Here is a 7,913-nt window from a genome sequence, read left to right as displayed (position 1 = left end):
CGAAAGAGAAAGAGTACAAATAATTGGGTGGTATGATATAAGTGAGGAATGATCTTCTAGGGGAAAGATAATGATCCTAAATGCTAAATGCAAAATACAAAGTACAATACAATGGATGCAATGGATGAAGTGAATAAGGGGCGTAGGTCGAACCACATCTTACCTAAAAAAGGTATGGACACAAAACATACCACATCTAACACAGAAAAGGTGTTGACACCCTCAATACTGGCCTCAGTGCAGCATGGGTACTTACACATCACAGAACCATGTTTCAGCGAGGGAAATGTATGAACCCATGATAAACTAAGCTTAACATGGAAATGGTGCACGATGTAATGTGATAGATGCTACATGCAATGTAATAGAGGTAATAGATAATAAAATGCAAAGTAGTAGCTAGGAAGTGAAAGTACCTTACTTGGGCAATTGGCGCTGACTTACCTTATGCTGCTGTAACATGCCCGGAGGGTACCCGTACGCGTTAAACAGTTCGGACGCTCGATCTCTTTGATCTAGTCTCATGAGTGTTGCAATGTGAAACATAGATGAGAGTCCAGATTTGGCAACATTTATTGAAAATCCATTTTATTGCAAATTTTTTTGCCAGAAATGGACTGCGTCATCAGATCTCAGAGTCACCACCTAATATTTATTTTGGAAAAATTAGGAAACCCATGACTCGTGCCAAGGCCACTGTTCGTCGTAACCAAAGATGCTTGGCTCGGAACCTTAGGTATGAGAGGGGAAGGTCAATAATGAGCACCCCTGCTCACCCGATCAAAGATCAGCCTCTACTAAACAATGATATAAATTTTATTTTATTTATATATTCATGTTCTGATTATTTAATAAATCCTAAAATTTACTATGTGAAGCATACAAGTATAGACTATGCCATTCATTTTGGAACAATTTGATATCATGCATTTTGAAAGAGTTTTGATGATGTACAATCCAAATAAATTGAGTTTACAAGCATGAAAAAAGCAACATCATTCCAAATTAAGGGACACAACCTCCATCCACGGGCATTCATATAGTTATATCAAGTAAGCAAGTAGCCACATGGTAGGATGCTTAAACATAATAAGAAAAACACACACAAGCGGGATACTAAAGCATAAAAACTTACATATTTACCGACGTCCCGCGAACAACTACAAAACAAAGTTAGTAAAACATGCATGATCTTATATACAAAATCCTAATGCAATTCACTCATGAGATGCAACTTAAGATTCGGCTTATAAGATATGACATGTGAATCATCTCAAGAACATGAGGTAGCGCACATAATCACATAGGAATTGATTAAATCCACAAATGCAAACTTAGCCGAATCAAGATGCAGGAATCATGGATGCAAAACATGAATATGATGAAAAATAAATATGATGTTTATATACAAATAAGGAGAGCAAGTAAAAGAACGGGATAGAAAGAAGTGGGGTGGGAATTATTACAACACTTGAATTATTACATATCCAAATGAGAGGAAGATGAGGGAATATTACAATAAAATAAAATAAAACCTCACAAAACACTTAAAATAAAAATAAACAAAATAAAAGCTTCATGTTCCTTGGAATCATTGGCGGAAATTGGTCAACATTGGGAGATTACGCCATCTTGTCCAAAAGAAACTAACCGACTGGCCAAATAGGCCGGCTGGCCTACTTGGCCGAGCAAAACCTGTCTTGTTGCGAAACCAAGAAAATGAACAAACAAGAAATATGTTGGTGGCTCAACTAACCACTACCGGTTAGCTTACAACACAATTAATATGAAACAAGAGCAAACCGATAAGCAAAAATTTTAAAAATAATAATAATAATAATAATAATAATAATAATAATAATAATATCGAGAATGAAGTTTTCTTTCTGTACATGCCAGATCATGAATTAGTAACTGCATCCAATTTCCAAAAAAATCCCAATTGTTTCGAACTTGCTATTTTTGGAATGGAATATTTACAGAATCTCCATGAATAGCATCAAACCTTATTCCATGGTATTTACATGAGGTTCCTCTTTCTTATTCTTAAGCAAGTCCCCGAGAGGGCTTAGTTGATCCATGATTTTTCTTTCATCTTTCGTTTCCTTTTCGTTTGTTTCGAGAAATATATCGATCAATTCCGATTCTTTCTTTTTCTCTTGACTCTTTTCCGATCAAGATGTATGGATCCATGGATCTATGTGTCTATATATAGATCATGTTTATGGATTAACGAAAATGTGCAAAAGCTCTATTTGCCTTTGCCATTCTATGAGTCTCTTCCTTTTTACGTATGGCCTCGCCACTCCCTTTGGCAGCACCCACTAATTCAGAACTTAATTTGAAAGCCACATTTCGACCCAGACATTTTCGGGATGCTGCTAATAACCAACGAATGGCAAATGCTTTTCCTTGTGTGGATCCTATTTCAATGGGAACTTGATAAGTCGATCCACCTACACGTCTTGCTTTTACTGCTATATCGGGAGTTACTCCACGTATTGCTTGACGTAAAACATATTATTATTATTATTATTATTATTATTATTATTATTATTATTATTATTATTATTATTATTATTAGCTAAACAAACCACTTGGATCACAACAACACCCTATGAAATATAAAGTATGAAAATTATAACAAAACACTATGAAATAAGAAGTAAGAAAATAAATATGAGATAGAAAATATAAGAAAATGAAAGACTAGAAATTCACTTTCCAAAGAAAGATTGAACTTCTTGATTTCCAAACTTACTCTTGATCACCCGTAAGTGTATCAATTATGTTCTCAATCCTCAATTTGAAAGCTTGGAATTCTTGCTAGAATGATGGCTTAGAGGTGTATGTGGTGAAAAAGTGATTGTCTCTCTTGTTTTTGCTCACTTTTACCAACACCCACTCTTCCTCTTGATCAAAGCTACTGAAATTCAAGTATTTCAGAATTTTTGGAGGAGTTTTAGATGTAGAAAAGATGGAATTTCAGTTTGTATGAAAGATATAGGGTGTATATGGAAGATAGGATTGTGTTTAGCTCAAAAACTCAAATTTTCTCTCTTTTCTTCCTTTTTTTTTCTAGCTCAAATGTTCTCTCCTTAATCTATTCTCCTCTTCCTCTCAACAATCAGATGTATACTTATAGGCTAAGCAAGTGGAGAAATGGTGGAAGATATCTTGGAAGATATGGTGGAAGACAAGATAGAGCATAAATGAAGGTAATGGGGCTAATGGAACACTAATGGAGCTAATGGGAGCAAAAATGGAGCATTATCTTCAATGGAGCAAACACTAGATAATGAGGGATGAGTATACATGCATCGGAAAATATTTGGGTAAGAAAAATGGGTCAATGGAGTGTCCTAACCGAACCAACAAAAAAAATGGGCTGTTGTTGTTTTGGGCCGAGTCAACAAAATCTACTTTTAAGCCCAACAAAATCTACTTTTAAGCCCAACTTCAAATGGGCATATCTCCCTCATCTGGACTTGGTTTTAGGTGGTTCTTGGGTCTAAATTGAAGCCATAGAAGTCTAGTTTCCAATGATGGTGGCCTCACATTTAAATTCCAAGTGTACAAAGAGAAATGCCTAATTTAGTGAAGGCTACTCATTTCCTTCTTAATGATTTGATACTCATCTTTTTCCTAAACCAGTTTTCTTTCATCCCCTCCTATTTCCTTCAACTCCAAACCTATAAAGAAGATGTTTTTAGATATTTTTCAAAAATTTCACATCCCTTCCATTTATTTTCACTTTGTCCTTACTCGGTTTACTGAAAAGTGCAATATTTTAATCAAAATGGGAGCCTCGGGACATCATAGAAACATTTAAAAAAATATATTTTGAAAAGAGGGTTTTAAGGTCTAAAATAGTTTGGCCAAAAAATGGGTGAAGGTTGGGATTAAAGCTTAAATTCCATCTTTCTTACTGCGAATTTTGTGAGATAACATATTCTAATTGTTGTTATCAGGTAATCAAAAGAAAAGTGCCCAAGCCTTAGGGCGGTTAAAATGGGGTGTACAACTGCTGTGGATCTTCCTCTTCTTCTTGGTTGCACTTCCAAACCCCAGGTACTACTTTTCTCCCTGGCTATGTTCGCAACTTTCCCTACTTTCTAACAGGGTGGCAGACTAGGTTAGTTCAGTATCCAGAATTGAGGCGCATACAAGCTACCTCAACCTATAGGGCTGTCATACAGAGTTTAAGCCGAGGATACATCCCTGGGTATTTAAACCAGACTTTAGTCCTGGAAATTCCAAACCTTTGCATTCTAGGCCTCAGCCATTTGAATTGTAGTTTCTACCATTTCAGTTGATCTCTTAGGAACTCATTACAAACACAGTCAGGTGGATATACCAGATCGCCTGAAGCCGTTCGAGCACGACAAACACCAAAGGAATTGCACCTTTAGAGGATTTAAGGTCTCCTAGACCCAGTGAGTGCACAAGACAGTGCAGGTGAGGTGAATGCACAAAACAATGCGATGCAGGTAGACAAAACAATGCGATGCAAGTTGCACAAGACAGTGAGATATTGGTGTACAAGACAGTTGTAGACACCCTATTTTTGACCGTCCTCAAGACTTGGACGTCACCGCTCGAACACTCGGTGATTACTCATGTTTGTGTTTCGTTTTGAGTTCCCGGAGGTCTCGGCTATGTGCCTTGCCTCAGGATCTCTCAACTCGACTGTTCTGTGTTTGGTTTTGCACCAAACACTTGTGTTTTTTTTGCTTCTGAGGGTAGAAAGTAGCTTGTTAGCTACCCCTGACACCCACCGGCCTTGGTTTGAGGCCACCGGCTATGTTTTAAGGCTACCGGCCATTGGTGAATTATACCATTGGCCGGTCGACATTCAGTATGGCCGGTCGGCCATCTGTTTGGCCAATAACCTCCTTTTCTGGCTGGTAACACCGCTTTACCTTTTTCAGGCATGGTACATGCCAGCTGTGCCAGCTGGAATGCACCAAACCTACCCCGGGGCATACATGTGGTTGTTTTGCCCCTTTTGCCCCTTTTTGGTCAAAGCTTCTTAAGGAAGCTTGACCCTTTGGCAAAGCTTCCTCAAGAAGCTTGCCAGCTGTCCTAGCTTCCTCAGGAAGCCTTACCCCCTTTGACTCTTTTTTGTTTAGCTTCTTTGTGAAGCTTCAAAGCTTTCCCTTGTCTATATAAGAGCCTCTCCTCCTTTGTTAGGGTTGAGCAAAAAACCAGAGCTATACACATATATATCTGATATATATCATCCTCTCCCTCTATATCTCCCTCTCTCTCTTCATTTTGTGTGGTTTGAGGGCCTAAAGTGTATGTTTGTTCTTAGTTTTGCACACAAACACACACTACTACACCATACTTCAAATTTCAGAGGCTTGGGGGGTTTGTTCTTGAGGTTTTGGACTGGTTTTGATCAAAAGAAAAAGGCTGCACTTGCTGTTCATCAAGGGTTCTTCAAGGGTAACTCTTTTACTTTAGATTCCCCAATCTTGCACTAGACTTTTTCCTATCTTGCTCATTGTTTTAGACTTTGTGTATGACTGAAAAAAGGCTTGTATTTGCATGCTCAAGATATCTCATTAAGGTTGTTTTGGCATTGGGGGTCGATCTCCCCCTCTTAGGCCTTGTTTGGCCCCATTTTGAGCTTCCTTTATTAAGTTTTGATTTCTTCGGTGTATTAGCCTTCTCACCACTGAAATCCAGTAGATTTTCAGTGGTGAAGAAGGGGGTTTGAGGTCTTGCATAAGGGAGGGACACCCCTCTCCCTTGGTCTCTCTTTTTGTTCATGTTTTGGCTCATAAGGGTAGCATGTATGCCTAGCTTTGTTTGGATTAATTTCAGAGGTTATTTGGTGTTTATTTGGCATGTTTTACCTCTGTCCCATGTTGGTTTGTTGGCCCCTCTCATGCTTAATACACTTACTTTGTATTCCCCCATTTTGCCTAGAAATGCATCTAGCCATTAGACCATCATGCTTGTATATTCTTGCCTAGCTTTGTGAAGCTTTTGGTCATGATTTATCATGATTGAGGTCTGTTGGGTGCTGGTTTGGTCGTATTTGATATGTTTTGTATAGCCCCTTTGCATTCTAGCATGTTGGCATCGGGTGTGTGAGTCATGAGCATGCTTGAGTTGGGTTGTTTCAGTTGATTTGGAGTCATTTCACATGCCATTTCAGTCCCTAATCCATGCTTGTATGCTTGCATTCATCATCTCTTTCATGCTTTGAAGGGTTGTTCTTTTGTGCCTTGGAAATGATCATTGTGCATGCCTATGTGTTTAGACATTAGGCTGCCATATCAGTGGGTTTTGAGGGCCCTTTTTGCATGCTAAAACTCTATTTTGTATTGAAAAATTCATGCCATGTTTGCTTGGGGGAGGTGTTGAGTAGTGCTCCCTTTTGTGGCCTTGAATGCTCTTGTTTTGGACTCATTCCTTGGCGTGTTTTGACCATGATCTATGTATGCTTTAGTCTTGTTTTGGAGTCACATGATCTATGTATGCTTTAGTCTTGTTTTGGAGTCCCTTGAGACTGTTTTAGGTCATTTTGGTCCTTTAAGGTTTGGTTGACATAGCTTTGGTTTGACCCCCTTTATTGGCTTCAAGTGTTGGTCATTGTTGCATGCCTTGCTTGCATGTTTTGTTTGATTTGGCATCATTCTCTATTCATTTTCAGAGCTTAGCATGTTGGTTTAATGCCCATTTATATCGCCTTTAAGTATGCTTAGAGTTGTCCCCTTTTATGATTAGGTGATGGACCTTGATGTGTGCATGCTTGCATGCATCATTTGTGCTCTTGTGCATCCTCTCAGGCCACTGTATTGGGGGTGGGCTGAGGTCCTCTCGTTTCAGTATAAGTCCATCTTTGCATATTTTGCATGCTTGCATGTTGCGTTGCATTGGTTGTATGCTTACATTGTATCATTTTCGCATGTTTGCATGTTGTTTAGTTAATGGCATTACATAGTCTTGTTGTATGCTTGATATGTCCATATTGCATTAGTCTAGCTTGCAGGATTAGATAGTGTCATGTTGCATTAGCTTAGCATGTTCATGTTACCTTGCATGAGTTGCATCACTTTGCATTGTATATTGTATCCATGCATTACATTTTGCTTGGTTTGGGATGTCAAACCAAGTATGAGAATTGAGAAGTGTTCATACTCCAAGTGATATAACAACTCTCAACCCTCGGTCGTCAATCCCCTTGACCTTAACATAATAGGGTGTTGGCATTCATCTCTTTTGGTTGCATGCATTTACATCAAGTTGCAAACTTGGCCTCTTAGGCCATTATGCATCAAAATGCACAATTGATGGGCTGAGGGTCGAGGGTCATGCTCCCTTGAGCCCGTTGCATGATAGGGAGTGTGGACATGCTTACATTTGCTAAAAAATTCCATGCCATACACTGCATGCCCTCTGTTGCTGTTAAAACTAGTTTCTGCAGGAAGCTTTCGTCGGCCGGCCATCTCTAGTGCCGACTGGCCATCCATAAATGGACGATAACTTCACCAGCAGCCGGTGACCATTTCCCATAGCCGGTAGTCATTACTCCTAGCCAGTGGTGCTCCACAGTGTGCAGAGAACCTAACCCAAGACTTGTGCAGTTTTCAGAGGAGCTAGGCAGTGTAAACTGAGGCAGCAATGCTATGGCAGTGAGTTTCCGGGTAGTACGAGTCAAGCATGCATCATCCAAACATTTCGAGGCGGGGGCTGTGGCCACTTTAATTCTGCATTTAATTTGTTAATTAATTAGAAATTCTGTAATAATTAATTTAGTATTATTTATTCGGACTGTAATATTTATTCGGACCCTCCGAGCGAGGGCAATTGTGTAATAAGTGTGCGTGAGTGTGTGTATGTCTCCCAACCCCACGTCTTTCTTCCCTTTTATTTACTAGCTTTCGATGGTTAGCCTA

This window comes from Camellia sinensis, chromosome 1, assembly GCF_055761805.1.
Source record: "Camellia sinensis isolate YWXY chromosome 1, ASM5576180v1, whole genome shotgun sequence".
Taxonomy (NCBI): Eukaryota; Viridiplantae; Streptophyta; class Magnoliopsida; order Ericales; family Theaceae; genus Camellia; species Camellia sinensis.
Note: the sequence above shows the minus strand (reverse complement) of the source record.